The sequence below is a fragment of the Saccostrea cucullata genome, unplaced genomic scaffold (assembly GCF_032062105.1).
Source record: "Saccostrea cucullata isolate Sc308-1 unplaced genomic scaffold, CSIRO_AGI_Scuc_v1 ctg6409, whole genome shotgun sequence".
Classification (NCBI taxonomy): domain Eukaryota; kingdom Metazoa; phylum Mollusca; class Bivalvia; order Ostreida; family Ostreidae; genus Saccostrea; species Saccostrea cuccullata.
Window position 1 is genome coordinate 2,015 of NW_026928453.1, and position 18,128 is coordinate 20,142.

At 32.4% G+C, this 18,128-nt stretch overlaps 1 long non-coding RNA gene across 1 annotated transcript; it reads right to left on the reverse strand.

Annotated features, from left to right (window-relative positions):
* Nucleotides 1-9,940: 9,940 nt before the first annotated feature.
* Nucleotides 9,941-17,094, reverse strand: LOC134277635 (uncharacterized). The gene is made up of 3 exons (XR_009994289.1): nt 17,021-17,094; nt 13,854-14,014; nt 9,941-10,650 (listed from the first exon to the last, which is right to left on the reverse strand). It is a non-coding gene; the product is annotated as an uncharacterized LOC134277635 (long non-coding RNA).
* Between the last annotated feature and the right edge of the window lie 1,034 nt (nt 17,095-18,128).

Genomic DNA, 18,128 nt, shown 5'->3' on the forward strand with positions numbered 1-18,128 from the left:
TCAATGTTAATTAGGGGGATAAATCCGTGTTATTTTTACGAATTGCGAGCTGTGTTTTGAAAACAATGAAAGGACTGAGACGTTAATAGGTGACGGATAAAGTGACGGTCTGTTTTATTTTGAATGTACAAAAAATTAGGAAAGAAATTCATTGGATTTTATTCTACATTAAATTACGGCGAACGGACCCTGTGCGAACAAGTTTTAGGGCGAGCGGACTCAGGGCGAACAAGAAATCGGGCGAACAATTTTTAGGGCGAACGAACATGGAACCATGACCTTGTGACCTTGACTATGACCTATATGCTAAAAATAGTTTTTTTAAAAACTTAATTGCACAAACAAATCTTGTTCAGTCATATTTTTAGAACAGTTCAAACATATAGGCATGAAAAATGTTTCTGTCCATTTTTTTTTTCGGGAGGGGGGGTTCGAAATATTTCAAGACCATACTTTTTAAAGACTGTACAAAAAGTATTGTTTGCAAGTCATTGTTAGAATAAAAACTCATTGGAAAGTGAAAAAAGAGGTTTGTGAGCGAAAGCTTTTCTTAGTAATACCCCCGCTCTGATATCATAAGCATATACGTTATCATATTATTATACAAGTTCAGATGCGGTGGAAATTTGGTATGGACAGACACACGGATAAACAGGAAGTAGACATTTGAATTAGTACAAAAAAGGAACCACACGATATGGCATGCCTACACGAAGCGTGTACTCAAATTTAATGTAGAAAAATAAAAAAGAAAATGCTAAGCAGAGACGAAACTGAACATAAAGGGTGCGTATTTATGATGATCTTCTGTATCATGTAATTAGGTCTATGTATTTTTCATTTGAGATTATATATGGTTGTTTTGAATATCGTGCTTTACATGTATATATATGTATACATGTATACATATATATTAACGAAAAATCAATCAGAAAATTTCATGCTTACTTATACAGCTAAAGCAAAGAAAAAAAAATGATAATTTAGTGAGATTAGAAATATATATTTTTCAATATTGAATCTTCATCATAATATGTGCTACATGATACGGTTAAAGATGCATGCTTTATTACCACCATTTTCAGACATAAACAATATCTGTTTGAGTTATAGAGATGGATTCTTTTCATTATTTCAAATTGCTTGAAATGCTATATTTCTAGATATACATGCACAATCCCCATATTCTGTTTTATATTTTTGTTTCCTTTTGTAAGGTTCATTATTATATAACCAATCTATAGGTTGTGGTGATAAAATCTAATAAACATCAAAGCAAAGGCTCTAACTCAATGGTATGATTTCCAGACATAAGAAATTAAAAAAAAATAATTATTATTTCATCACAAATTGACTCCTTTGGTCCTTGCAGAAATTTTAACATACTCCAGTACTCCAGTATTTTAATATTTTCCGTTTTTTTTTCTTTTATAAACTATAGATTCCCATACAAAAAGTCTGTTAGAATTCAGTTAGAGTATTTTTTAACAGTTAACGGTTAGTTGATGATTATTGACCTCCTATTGACTATGAGGTGAATACTTGCCATGCAAAAACAAAGGAGCTTTCATTTCATTAATATTTGCATTTAGTTGTTCACTGAGGAATGATCCTATATATTCTGCAAATTTGACCGATGTTGAATGCTTCTATATTATATTCTACACAGTTGATCATTTTTGATTGCTATTTATACTCTTCAAAAAAAAGAAACGCTTTATACATGAAGTATTATTTTACTGACACATTGAATATGAAGATCATTTAGCAAAATGATGTATTGATAATACAGAAATGTGGTTAGTGCATGGTTATCAATAAGGATACTATCTAAATGTCATAATTACTCAGGAATTTTAAAATCATAGACAGTTCAATATTAATGTCATTAACACAACTGATAGCCCAAAACAATATCTGATGGAAGCAAATGTGTCTTATAAAAATTGTATAGGAATACTCTCCCACATCAAATGTAGAGCTTTGGTCAGCTATTGCAGAGTCTGGGGATGCGATTGTCTTTGGCAAATCATGACAATCCATTTTCTTCAATGCTACGTTTCAATCTAGCGCTGTAAATGACTATGGTAGAAAGGGGTTGCTGTTGCTTTGCAAGAATGTAATTGTCAAACGAGCCGTATGTGGCTGTGTATTGTCGGATTGAAATACCGCTCCGGGATTTCAAAATATAAATGCCATGTGCAGGAAGAACATCGTTAGACTACTTTTTCCGTCAAATTCCTTTAAATATGAACCAAATTAGTCTAATTTTTATGTAATACCGTTTTCCATATCATAACACTACCACCACCAAATCTTTCAACGTCCTGGAGGCAGTTTTCCGTCTAACGTTCAATACGAAGTCTTAGCACCCTTAAACTTAAATCAAGCTTTCCGATAAACATTCTGGACTAGTCACTTAACCAAAGAGTTCAGCGGTTTTGCTGTAGCCATACTCTGTTGATCGGAGATCTTTGAAGTCTATAATAGGGGTGTGGTGGGGTCAGAACAATGACATGAAAAATCCTCTTGCAATAATTCCAGCATTCTGCAGTCAACTGCAAACGGTCTTCGTAGAGGTTCTGTGCAGTTCAGGGATAGCTAATGCTGTAGATAACGTCACTGTGAGTCCTCTGCAGGCGCGCAGCATCGTTTTTGAAAGTGGAGGGGCGAGCCAGAGAAAATTTTTTTTTACTTACCTGAAAAAGTTGACAAGCAAAAAAAGAAAAAGGAAAAAGTTGCCCAAAGTCGAAAATCCTATTTCCTGTTGCTAAGCCCCTGTTCTGAAGTGATCCCGTGCTGCTGATGTCACACGTGTTCCATGTTTTATAAGTTAGATATGGTGCTGTGCGAAACATTAAAACCTCTTGCAATTGTAGACTGTGCTCATTTTCCTTTTTGTGCTATGCAAATCCAAAATTCAGATGCAGCATTTTAGATAACGTCAATTTTCAGTTAAAACCAGATTCAAAATATCGAGAACCCGGCCCTGCTTTTGATAGCCCCATTGTGCCTTAAGGAATTGCATCAGAAACCAACAAATGAAAATTGAAATCATTTTTTTTTTGGGGGGGGGTTGCAATTTGCAAAATCAGACCTTTATGTCTGTAAGATTTGTAGAATAGCTGTGACAAAACTATCTATCTATCTATTTTCCCTACTATACGTTTCTTTTTTTTTAAGTACATGTATACTAGTACATGTATATCATGTGCGGTATTTTATGGAATCATTGAATACTCCAAAATTTAATGCGATTTGCTACCGTTGAAAATATAGAAGTGTACAGAGAATTCCTCTATTTTCTTTGCAGTTGACCATTAGTTGAATATTCCTAGATATTTGCAGCTGACCATTAATAGAATACTCTAGACTTATATATATTATTTGCAGTTGACCATTAGTAGAATACTCCTACATATTATTTGCAGTTCAACGCTCCTCTTTTTCCTGTGCAGTTGAGCACTGTTGAACGCTCCTTTATAAATATTCTTTGCAGCTGACTATTAGTAGAATACTAGTACATTTGTATTGTGTATTGTATATAATTATTCAATTTGTATTGTAACGTTTTTCATTTGTATTGTATAATTTTTATTTGTATTCGGTAGTTTTCCATTTGTATTCTATATTTTTCTTATACGCCCGAATTTATTCGGGGCGTATATTGTTTTTGTCCTGTCTGTCTTTGTCGGTCTGTTTATCTGTCTGTTGTCAACTTTAACCTTCGCCATAACTTTTGAACCTTGAGAGATAGAGACTTCATATTTGGTACGCATACTCCACTAATTAAGCACTTTCAACTGACGTCAAGATCAATGACCTTGTGACCTTGACTGTGAACTATATGCTAAAAATAGCTTTTTCGAACTTTCAAAATAACTTTTGAACCATAGGAGATAGAGACTTCATATTTGGTATGCATACTCCACTAATTAAGTGTTTTCAAAGCCACCAAGGACAATGATCGTGTGACCTTGACTGTGACCTATTTGCTAAAAATTGCTTTTTAGAACTTTGTTGCCGCCGGGCGCATAGTGTTTCACAAACACATCTTGTTTTGTATTCTATATTTTTCCCTTTTTAATTGTAAAAAAAATCATTTAAATTGTATTATTTTTCATTTGCATTCTAAAATTTCCATTTCCATTATATAAATTTTTTATTTGTATTGTAAAATTTCTTATTTGTATTCTATAATTTTTCATTTGTATTGTATCCGAGGGATTGTTAATAATTTTCGTTATGAAGGATAGAGTTCTGTTTCGGGTGAACTGGGCTCCTCTTCGTGTATTTGCCTCGATGCTAACGTACTTCTGTATAATATTATATAATATTAATGGAAAAGATCGAATATTGGCATTTGCCACGTTTGACATGACATACAGGTAGCAAAAGGAACTGCTTTGGATCTTTAAACGTCCGAGGAAGTTATGAAAGCGATATATAGATCTACAATACACCATGTACATACAATAGGCTCCTCCTGAGAGAAATTCATTGGCAGTGATGTCTTATCGTCATCATTTTCAGATATTTATAAATTGCAGGAGAAAGTCTGTGAGTCGTCAGCATTTCTCTCTTTATCATTACCAGAAAGACTCTAAAAGTGATTTCAAGAACACATTTACATTAATTGATTTAATAAACTGCTATAAAGATTTTCGCCTTGCTACAATGAAACTGTTCGAAAACATGAGCCAAATTGAATCTGTCTCCTGGAATCGGACGATGGAGCCCGACCCTCTGTTGACTGACAACCTGCTAGTGACCGCCGGGGGAATCATGCTCTTTGAGAACATTGTGTCAATTTTCTTGCTTAGCATTTGTTCACGATTAAATTTTCAAATAAGGATTTTCTCTATCAACTTGGCTGTTTCTGACCTTTTAACGGGCTTCTGTCTGGCCTTGCCAAACACCTTGCTTTTGGAGAGATATAACTGCGATGTGAAAAAATACCCGTGTTTTTTATTTATAAATGTTTCGCTTCTCATCATTTCAATGATGAGCTTAGATCGATGTTTTGCTTTTGTTTTTGCAATGAGGTACTACAGTTTTATCTCAAAGACAAACGTCACTATAGTCTGTATGGGAGTCTGGATAGCTGGATTTTTATTAACTTACGGTATGTTTTTTACTCACAACACTGTTCTTGGACTAACGTGTAATGTTGTCGTCTTAGTAGAGAGAAATGCAGTAAATATATCTTTTAGAGGAGTACTTTTATCTATTATAGTTTCTAATCTTGTCATATTTTGTTATCTTTTGTACCATATTCGAAAACGCTTACGTAAAATTTGTGCAAAGAATTTCCTGAAGCAGAATTCTTTATTTTCCAAAGACCAATCAAAAGTAGTACGTAAAATGTCGGTTTTTATTGGCGTTTTTATAACGGGTTATCTGCCCTTTATGACAATCTATACCCTCCCGATAGATTTGAACACAGAACCATGGAAAAGAATATATATAGCCTTTATTGTATTGATTTTACTGAACAGTGCCTGTAACCCAGTGTTCTATGTCTGGAGGTTTTCAGAACCCAGGTACCATATGAAACGCCTTCTCTGCTTCTGTAACAAGGCACTGATGAAAAAACTGGAGCAAGACTTCCGCAAGGTCCATGCTACATATCAGATATATTATACGCAGTCACAAATGCATCAAGATCAAAGGAAAACAGTCACAAATAAGAATGAAATGTAATTGCGAAAAATGAAATAACATCTTGGAATTAGCAGAAGAAGGACGAAATCAGAGCGTTCAAAATCGTAATTAGTAAGAAAAACGTCATCTGAAAATATTTTCATGTTCAAGTATATATTCTGTGAACTGTGGCCTGCTTAAAAATGATTTCTTTTAAAATTCATTTTGATACTTCAAACTGTATTAAAATTGTAAAACGCAATAAATTGCTTGACACTATAATAATATGTTGTTGTCATCTGCATTGAAAAGTTTTTAAATTTTATTTAGATACGACTTGAAAAACAGGAATATTTGCTTTATGGTGCTGTACTACATAATTATTATTTTTTTTATATATAAAATAGGTCCAAGATATACACTTTTAATACGATTTCAGCATTCGTTTTATTATTTGATTAAATTATTTCTCATGAAATTTTTTGTATTTTCTTTAAAGTTTAAATGTATTACTGTAGTTGAAGCAAGTAAGATACTTAAGAATTTATCATTTGTTTGTTTTTTTTTTAAATCAAGCTCATGTGTCGTTCAAGTAAATATTAGAGGAATAAACCCAGAACTGATATGGTAAGCTAGCGACATTTCTACGGCAAGGACAACATTATTTAGAGCATGCAGTCTATAGCTATCGCTTCAAAAATATTAATTAAGCACGTATGAAAAACGTCCGTAGTATTTTACTGATATAAAGCACGATAGCTAATTTCAGGATGATTCAAATATTGAATAGATCACCATCATTCACCTGAGTATCATGCAACAACTTTCCATATATTGAATCTGATGTCTTTTAAACCAAAGGCCATGGAATTCACAATTTTGAAAGAGGCACCCCTCCTCATCATAACTATGTACTTAGATCATCGGCATAATACCCAAGAACAGAGATTTTTCAAATAATTAATGCATTTTCACCATATATTCATTAGAGCCCCACCCTAGCACTAGAACCCCTGACCCAGGGGCCATGAAATTCATAATTCTTGAAGAAGCATCCTTGTTCATTGTTATTTGATTATCAGCACCAAAGCAGCAGATTTTCAAAGAATTTAGTGCTTTTTTACAATCATAAGAGCCCGCCCTAACACCGGTACCCCTAACCCAGGGGTCATGTTATGATGTAATTCCCAATTTTTGAAGGAGAACCTTTACTCATCATAACTAGTTAAAAAGATCAATTGTAAATACCCAGGAGCAGAGGGGTAGATTTTCAAAGAATTAGTGCATGTTCACTATAATCATCAGAGCCCCTCCCTAACACTAGTACCCCTAACATTCGCCATAAAATTCACAATTTTGAAAGAGGCTCTCTTGCTCATTGCCCAGGAGCAGTGAAGAATTATTTTATAGAATCCATGCATTTTATTGAATAATTATTAGAGTCCCACCCTAAAAAAAAAACCCCAGTGGTCATGAAATTCACAATTTTGGAAAAGGCACTCTTGTTCACAATAACTATATTTCAGTTTAGTTCATCGGCTTAATACCCAGAGAGAAAATTTTCGATGAATTAATACATTTTTACTATATAATCAATAGAACTCCTGACCCAGGGGCCATGAAATTCACAATTCCGGATGTATGGAGAGTTCAGTACTTAGAAGAATCATGCCAACAGTTTGATTGCCTGATGTCTACGAGTAAAGAGGATGATAGAATCTGATCAATTGTATGTCTATATATATATAAGATTTGATCATATGCCAACCCGTTTTACATCCCAATAAAACTCAAAAAATTATATTTACATTTGTGACTTATTTATACTTTAATTTTGCCTGATTGTGACTTATAACGTGTGAAATGCATTATTTTTCAAACCCAACGGCATGTATGTAATCCACTGAACGCGCGTCGACCCTTTATGACGTCACTGAGAAATTACGTCGAACATTTATCCATACGCACATCTATGACCTTTTGACCCCGTTTCTGTATTTATTTAAGCATTGAATTCATATTTTAGGGTGTCTTCAGTCCTATAACACACCTGGCCGTGCCGACAAATTGAATACCGCGCGTTACATTCTTTAATTTTCCCCCTACATAATTGTTATTTCGGTAATCTTTAATGTTAATTAGCGCCCTTCAAAACTGGTGTGCTTTATAGACGTAAGAGCCGCTTGTGACGTTTCAAGCTCCAAACAGCTCAGTATTACGTTACGCTACAACTCCATATCATCGCTGCCACAGGCCTTTTGATATGACCTCGTTCAACCGTGGTTGACTGCGTGACGTCACAGTTAAATAAGGCGCGCTAAAATTTAGAGAATGCTAGATCTAAAATGCGAGTAAAATTCTGTTGATACATGAAAATACATGCAAGCATTAGCGATCCCCTGTTTCAATATCATTTTTTTTATTTAAACATTTAATTCACATGTTTAATAATTATCATGGTTTATACACCATGTGCATGCGAGATGATTAATATGTCTTAAAAAAAATACTTGAGTTATCTATGTGCTAAGTACAAAATTCAATCAAATGCATTTAGTATTTTAGTTCAGACTAAAAAAACATAAGGTCCGACCATCATTAACAAGCTTTATGCAGCCTGTTTATTTACTGATTTATTGAATCGGTAAATAAAATTCAAAATTACACATAGACGCCGATTATATTATAGAACATAGAAACTGGTAACGATGATTAAACTGCTTAAGAATATTTTTTTAACCGTTCTATCTTTCTTTTTTAGCTTTTCTCCACTTTTTAAAATCTAAAAACATGAATAAAGACGATTGTTTTTCATACGCCCGAATTTAGAATTGGGGGAAAATATCAACGAAATAATTGAGGAAGTAAACAAATATTAAAAATCAAAATTCAATTTGCATTTTCATCATCGATAAACAGGAACGTAATATCGCTATAAAATATAAGCGGGCAGCCAGATTTTTTTTTTTACAATACAACCCCCCCATACAGAGAGAAAAAGACAGAGAGAGAGATATAGAGAGAGTAGCTAAAAAAAATGACTTCAATCATATTACCATTTTTGTTGGTTCAACCTTTTCACACAAATTTCATTAATATATCCATGCCAATTTCAGGGACGTAGCATCCGGGGGGGGGGGGGGGCCATGGCCCCCCCCCCCACTTTTTTCCCCAATATAACCTTTACTACAGTAAATGTTCATTGATAGGATGGTTGGCATCCCTACTTTATAACCATAGTATAGTGATAGCAAGGATTGTAAGGAAAAAATTGGAAGTGATAGTAAGTTGGCCCCCCCCCCCCCCCCCCCCCACGAAATAGGATTTTCGAGTTTGGGCAACTTTTAATTTTCGTTCTTTTTTTTTTTTTTTGCTTGTCAACTTTTTCGGGTAAGTAAAAAAAAATTTTCTTAGGTTGCCCCCCCCCCCCACTTTCAAAAACGATGCTACGTGCCTGAATTTGAATGCATCAATACATGTATACTTCAAGATACAAGGGGTGTCCTTTCAGTGAACAATTTCAACAGTAAATGGTTATGTTCGGACCCCCCCCCTTCCTTTACAACGTAATTGATTAAAATTCTGTTCCTGCATATCGGTCGTCATTTTATATACATGTAAATCTTGATTTATCTAAACTTCTCAAAAAGTCGGTCCCAGTGAGCAGTAAACGCTATTTCCATGTAGCATGCATTGCGTTGACAGAAAATAAAATATGCAACGTACGGACCAGTGGTGGATCCAGGAATTTCGAATTACATGGTCCTTTTGAGGGGTTGACAAATCCTTATAAATAAGAGATGCTCTTCCTTGATTTTAGGATAATGGACATATCAATTTTATGTAGAAAAATTTCAAACGGGGGAGGGGGGCACGCACGGCGCGCCGGCACGGGATCCGCCTTTGCGGACATTTTTTATTTTCTCTATCGTTTATAGAAAATCTTTCTCTGATTGGATAAAATGATTTCGTTTCTTTCAATGACAATGTTATCGTGCCATTTTATAACATTGGGTGAGGTGAAGATATTCAGAATTCTTTATGTCTTAGTTTTATTAAAATACAGTCACCACCTCCGTGCACTTTCCCTTGCAGTAACAGACTCACTACATGATTATGATATTGTATTCATTTTTTCTGTTGAAAATACATGTACAATGTCTGTCTCTAATCAGACTTATGCTTGTCAAGGTTTTTAGTATTTTTTTTAGTTTTACTTGCTATGCCCTCCCCCTTTTCATACATACTTTAAAACTGCTCAATGCCTGATTATTGTTTAAAAACCTCAGTGTTTCAAGTAATTATAAAAAAAAATAGTTAAGGCTTATTGTAATTAAAAGTAATACAGTACAATCAATTTAACTCAATGTAAAAGGGGGGGGGGGGGGGCAGCACAAATTTGCTCATGTCAACATTGTCCACAACTAAAAGAAGGTGAGGGGTTTTTCTGTATCTTTGTATTTTTTCCACATTCAATTTGATTCAGTAAAGAACAGAAATTTATCTCAAGGTGAATCTTCATGACATTTAAAAGTAAAATACATAATCCCTGTATGGCAGCAAAGGTATGATGGACTTGTATAATACTTATGAAAAACATTGCAAAATAAATACACATTTAGGGTGTTTTTCCTGGATTTCCGGTATCAAACTTGTTTTGATTGATAGTATCATACATAAATATAACAACACAATGAAACTCTGATGTGATAAGTTTATCATTTGCCTCTACATGTATTCAAATTAAAAGAAAAAAAAATATGTTGAATAACTGTTACTTCTACTTAAAAATATGTATGTGTAAAACAATGATACATGTGAAAAAAATTATCCCAGTTAAACAAGAGTGACTTCTTTTGGGGGCTCATTTTGTCTCTGAAAATCACATCCATTCCTTTTGTCTTTGAAGACCATATCCACTTTGATGGTAGGGTGCTGAGTGTTTGAAACAGTGATGCTGACATTCATACATTTCTGTTTAGGTAGAAAGGTCCTTCAAAAATCAGTCTGAAAAAAAATTAATTGTGATAAATAAAAACTTCTCACTGTCTGTTTACTTATACACACATATAAAAAAAACTGTCATTTATGCATCTAAATTTATGAATAACAGATACATGTAAATGTAAGGCATTCCAACAAATTAGATAATAAACACAATGTCATACACATGCAGTTGCATGGTTACAAAACTACATCATGATATTATGAATGATATCAGAAAACAAGATATTTACGAAACATTGATGCCCTGCATGGCAGCTTATGGCAAAGATAGAAGTTTTTCAAATGCAAGTCAAAATCCAAAGGTCAAAGTTAAATTTGGTTGTACCCACAGAAAGGTCTTTAGACTCTTTACATAAGGAATAAATATGTAAAATGTGAAAGCAATAGACCAACACATCCAAATGTGAGCTGCATTACAGATTTTGTGGACAAACAGGCAGAAAGTCAGAAAGAGAGACCAACAGATGGACAAACAGGGCAAAAAATATAAACTCCCAAATCTAAGAATATGGGGGCATAACAAGTCAAATACAATACATTATGATGTAACATTTTCCTGATTTACTCAAGCTTACTTTATACTAAAAAAAATAAAACTGTGGCTAGTGTAGGGATATTGCAATGTATGCAATGTATGCAATTTCTTTTTAGTCTTTTAACCTAATTAAAGAGTTTTCACTTTACTTTTGTTGTATTCATTGTAATGTACAGTATTCAGAACTGTTACATCATTATTTGTGAACTGATAGAATAAACCTCATTTTAGATTTTTTTAATCTTAGAAAATGAGATTCAGAATTTCATATATCAGAACAAAGACAAATTTATTTTAAAAATTTGAATCGTGACATTCGTGACAAGGCATTGGAACTGGAGGGGGACTTAGCCCCCCCCCCCCCTTTTTTTTTTTGGCAAAAATAGACATTAAAAACATACAGGCATTAAAAATTGGCATTTAACTTTTTTTGTTGGTTTAGCAATACAGGCATTCTTGACAGCATTGAGCTGCGTCGAATTTTAATTGCAAATATTCCTTAGAATGTAATCACATTGATTTTGGCTACATATATATCAGTAACTGTACTCCCTTGGATTTCATTTAGGCCTATATAATTTGCACACATTAATGACATTTTTTATTATATCCACAGATAAATAGACTAGACATAAAGAATAGAATTTCAGAGACAGTAGACATTACCATTATGCACAATGAGAAGTAAAGACAAATATCAATTACATGTATTACATTTACATTGGAGATAACAAACTCAGAAAATCAATGAAAAGGTTTCTTTTACCTCTACTCACTGAAATAAAGATTTAGGAAAAAACAAATTGTTAAAAGTATTGGGCCTAATGTCATTAATCGGAACGGAAATCGACAAGCTTTTTGTAGAGAAAAAAACCAAGCCCGGTCCTATAGGTCAAATCCCTATTTAGAATGAAGTGATCCTTTGATACTGTTTTGCGTGTTGAAGGAGATTAGGCCAAAAATAAAAAGTCTTGTTTCCTGCTACTGGACCTACCCTGTTTTTTTTTTTTGCACCTGACCCTAAAGTTTTTATTTAGTTTTTGAGGGGAAATCGAAAATTTCATGATCCAAAAGTGAAAAAATATACAATCAAGTGGTATTTCATGAAATATACATGTTTTTAATATGGACTTGCATGAAACACTACTTATTTTAAATGATAATATTGACCAGTGACATGTTCAGACCTGGGGTCAATTACTTTGAAATGTAATGCATTACATTACAATTACTTTGGAATTTTTATCATTACAATTACAATTACCATTACTCTCATTTACAAAAGTAATTAATTAAATTACAATTACTTTGTTAAAGTAATTAATTGCATTACACATTACATTTTATAGGAGCATTTTATAAGAGAAAAACACGAAACGTATCACTACACAATTTATACCTATAAATTAACTTTCTCACACTTTTTGCTCGATAATATGCTTTCCCTCAGATCTATAAATCAGAGTGGTATTTGGATTTTGGATTCATGTATCATGTTCATGTAGTTTATTAATCCAACACTTGACAAAGAAAGCAGATCAGAACACTTTCAATGTTGTAGTTTTGTTCAATATCTGATGTTAGTTTCTCTCTGTTGTTTTTGTTTTTTAAATAAATGATTTATTGAACATTTCCTACTACATGTAGATGTTTTATGTAAACTAATATTTAATTAACAGATAATGCTATAAATGTATGAGTATTAAAAACATAATGAATTAATCAGGATTTCTGATTAGCTTAACAGGTATAATCAATGAAGCCATAAATTAAACATGACCAAAGGTGATAATTACAAGTACTTGGATGTAGGGTTTAAATTTTGAGGCCTTAAGCTACCAAAAAATGAATGGTGGTCAATATATCAGTCTATATTCATATTTGGCCTTAGTTTCTCTTTGTGTCTACAATAAATCATACTGATCTTGTGTCATGTTTACCAAGTCCATTTTACCATATTGAAAAGAGTTAAAATAGAAAAATATAATTTGTATCTTAATTTAACTGGCAGTCTCACTATACCTGTATTAATATCACTTTTTTGTATCTTTCTTTAAAACCTGATGATTTCTTTTAATATTTTTCTTTGGTTTTCTTCAATTGATTTTACAATTATCTTAATTGTCAAGAAGATTTCTATTAGAGGAATTATTTAGTTTGTCTATAAATTAATTACCATTTGATATGTTTAATAATATAAAAAATATTGTAGGCTAAAGGATTTTAATTTTTAGACTCTAACATTATTAATAAAAAATAACCTCTCATTCATATTTATTTGTTTCAGATTCAAAAATAAAAAGAGACTAATTTACAAAATGTAATTGAAATGTAATTGAAAAGTGATTGGTCATTACTGACTTTTTTTAAAGTAATGAATTACAATACAATTACTTGTAATTTAAATATGGATCCATTACACATTACACCCCATTACTTTGAAAAAATGTAATGATTACAATGCATTACCATTACACATTACCATTACCCCAGGTTTAATTTGGTATTGTAATAATTCATATCCAACAAATACCATATTGGAAAAAAAAATAAATTGAAATAAAAAAAAAAATTATTTTCTGACCTACCTTCCCTATTTTTTTCAGGCTGGTAGCAGGAAACAAGACTATTATTTTTTTTTTGGCCTTATGATATTTGCATTTTTTACCTTCAATGTGATAATCAGGCAGTATCTGTCACAGTCATGAGTGCCTTACTCTGGTCCGAAAGCTGGATCGATAAAGCACCACAGTCCTATATTTTAGGAATTAAGCCTTGGGTGACATTGTAGTCATATCCTGGTGTTGTCCTCATTGTTCTCTCCCTTTCCTGTTAAAATCAAACTTTAGTTTACTTCTCTATTATAATAGTATTCTTCATTTTCAATTCCTCAGTAGGAAATATGTGGATTTTCAAAATTTGTAGCTTGTATAGATACATGTACATGAGATCTACAATGTTGTATGTGTAACATATGGTCTACTTGTATAACCTAGTTGAATAATAACAATGATTTTCTATAATTTTAAGACTTAACGTGCTAGAATGAGACAATCTATAATTAATTTTTAATTTTAATGATGTGTTCTAACTCTTCTGTTCTATGCTATAATTAAACAGGTCCAGGGAAATCAATATATTTAGCTATATAGCTTAATTTACCTATATAGCTTTATTTATCTACATTTTTTAAAAGTGTGTGTTTTTGTTTTCAGTCCATTTCAAAGTTGAAAACTAAGTACTGCTTCATTAAGCGTCTTTTTGTCTGCTTTTGAAAAACAGAAATTTACTCCCCCCCCCCCCCCCCCAAAAAAAAACAAAAAAAGCTACATTATAGAGGGCGGAGCCCTCTCACGGGCCCGAAGGGCCCGTGAGAGCGAAGCTCTCCATTTAGGTAACACGTATGTATATGAAAAATAAAAGAAATCTATTGTAAACTATATGTCAATTACAATACCTATGGAACTGAGATTCTTGTCGCCAATATGGCGTCCTGTAAAATGGCGTCGTTTTGATTCACGCGCAAATTCTCGTTGTTGATGAGACTTTCATCAAAGTGAAAACCATTTAATCCAAGTATAATTAGTAGTAATGGTTTTTTACTTAAAATCAAATCCATCTTCCAACTTTCGATTTAGACATTTAGATTTATTTATAGTTCGCGCTTCACAAGTATAACGGCATTTGATTGGTTAGAAATTCCCTATAGGCGGCGCTGTTGTCTGCACTATTGAGGAGCGGATCTATATGTGGCGCCTTTCACTAGACTGTAGAAGGAAAATAATCCTTATTTATTTGTTAATGAAATTTAATAATAACGAATGTCTTCAGGATTATTGTCAAAACATACCAAGCTAGAAATATAGTATTTTTTTAGACATACTATACAATTTTTTTGAACAGTTAAAAAAGTTATATTTAAAATTTAATACACTGTGAAAAGTCTAAATATAGGGACTCAATAAATGTGTGGAATATTTTTTTTAAAAATTTTTTAGGTATCCAAATTGTTTATAAATATCTACTTGTACATAGATATATAAATATTTAGCAGATGGAAGTCTGAGTCTCATTTTTGTTGTGATTTTTAAAACTCAATATTTCATTTTATGAAGTTTTTCAAATGAAAAAAATTCAGTATCTTAAATATAATAATCAAAACAAAAATCTTAATTGATATATATGAATTTTAAAAATATAGAAAAGATTTTTTTTAGACAATTGGAATTACATATATACTGTAAAGTCTAAAATTAGGAAAAACTAAGTTAGACAATGAATGATGTACAGTCTGGAGAGGTAGTTGTTCAGCATGTATCAGTAAATGCATGTAAATATACAGTCACAAAGTTATATGACTTCAATGTTGCAGTGCATGCTGTTAATGTAAAACACATCAAGCATATCAATATAGTTTTCTATCCTAATAAATGTGCTTTAAAACTTTTAAAAACATGAAGCAAATATTCAGAATTTTTGTTTGATATCAATAAAGTTAAATATTCAATTCAAACTTCTCAGAAGTGTATCCTACTATTCATAAGTTTTGGTTTTGAAATTATAAGATTAACCAAGTCTTAAACAACAAAGATACAATGTACCAGAAAAATTACTTTTAATTTCGAGTTTTTTTTTCTTCAGATAATTAAAAAGTATAACTGTTTTCAAAACGATTGTGTTAATGTTAGATTTAGAAAATTCGAAAGACTATTTAAATCAGATTTGTTTTAACAACATCAGCCAAAAAAAAAAAAAAAAAAAAAAAACCTGAAAAGTGAAATATACATTTTTCGTTAAAATAAAGAAAATAATCATAATAATTAAATCAATGGGTTACCAATTAATGTAAAATAAAAAGAAATAAATAAGAAGAAACTTTAAAAAAGATATATCACAACAGGGACCTAATACTAGTAAATGTCCCTAATCATGCATCCGTTGCAAATTTTTTTTCTCATAAAAGTTGTGATGCTGTTATATTTTCAACCTTCGTGATAGTAACACAGTCAAATTTGGTCTGATGATGAGATTCATCCAGGAAGTAGACCATCTGTCTGTATTTTAGGTCATCTGAGTTCGTCTTCTGATCTCAGTCTTGACAATATTGTTCTTACTTTAGATGACGTCATAACTATGATAATGTAATGGGAGTAATAACAGTTGAGAAATGACTTGAGGTTTCCAGATCAGTGTTGTTAAATAAGCATATGAATTAAAAGTAGTAAAAGACAAAGAAATGATGCTCAGAAAAGTTTATGAGTTGATTATTGTGGGATATATTTGGGAACAAGTTTACTGTTACATGCATTAAAGTTTGAGGTGTCGTTGGGCCGAGGTGTATCACATTTCTTGGACCTCGGTACGTTGAATCCCTTACTGGTCCAGTGCAGGCCGCTCCCTTTCCCCACTATACTCTTCGACGTTTAGTGCTCTGGCTAGACAACCCTTTGTCTCATGATGAAATATCTCAGTTAGTTCTTAGATTTATTACATGTATTTGAATGAAAAGTTTTTTTTTAAGAACTGAGTTCTTTGTTATGATTCTCTGACACTGACATACAATTTCAGAATTTAATTGATTTGTCATTAAACAATAAAAGGTAGCAATTTTCTCTTCATGGCTCCGCCCTCACTAACGGTCACACCGTCTAACATATTATAGGCAAATAAAGCTATATATAGGTATATTTAGCTACATGTATATAGCTAAATTTTGTGATTTTTCTGGACCTGTAAAAATTGGAAGAACTCATGGTCTAAATGGTTATCATAACGATGGACATGTGTTACTCATTTACAGAAATTGTTTCGTCTGATAAAGTATTCAAACTTTACCTTTTATCACATCAATGTTTCCTCAGCACTGCCATCACAGAATTTTTAGCTTTCATTGAGCTCAGTCTCATATTACAAAGCTCTTTTGTTTTCTCGAATATTCTCATCATTATTGATGCCATTCGCACAACCATGAAATATACCATTTCTCTTGCATCAACAGTTTTGTATTTCTATCAAATTCATTCAGAATGTGTGGTATTACAGCCATAAGACACGAAACTTCTCTCCGTTTCCAACGACGCATGGAAGCCGCCATTGCAACTTGGTGTAAACTACGCTTGAAAAAATAATCCGGATTTAATCGGATTGAAAAAAAATAAATCGTTACTTGCTGCTCTAAAAAATAAATAGAAAGATTGTTATCTTCCTTTATTTAAATCAATTAACTTATACAAAACATTCAGTTTGAATTTTTTGAAAACCGAATTACTCGCGCAAGCCAATTTTCCAAATTTTGGAAAAAGTTTGGAAAGCCTGTGGCAGTGGCGTTCTATTCGTAGGGAAAGTAGTCCCGGAGAATCGACACTGTATGGAGTTTGGTGACGTTTGCGACGTCGTAAAGTTAAATAACGCAAACGAACATTGCGCGGAAAAAAGTGACAAACTAATTTTAAATCCACATTTGATGTATCTTTTCGTTAATTCAACAGGGTTAATTTTTTTCATTAAATTGTGTCAAATACTGTACATTTTGGTGATCATAAAGTATTGAAAATGCATATAGTTCCTACTGTGTATTCTAACGCGGGGTGACAAGGTTTCGCGTGTGTTATAGAGATTTAAACGTCATGGATTTCTAATGGATTTCATAAGGAAAATTACACTGAATGTAAATATACAGTTATAAATACGCTTGCTTTCAGTAGTGTTATATAAAGGAAAACATTTGCAAATGTAAATAATTTAGATTATTATACTTCTGTTAAAATGTTTCCTATATAAAGTTTAGAAGGTAAAATGACTATCTTATATAGTTCACGCATAGCAAAGCTATTCCCCGGGGTATAGTTTTTCCTATCCACCCTTGGAGAATTTTCATGCAATTTTTGCCTCCAATTTTGATTTCCAGCGATAAATCTATTGACTGATGATGTCATAATGACTT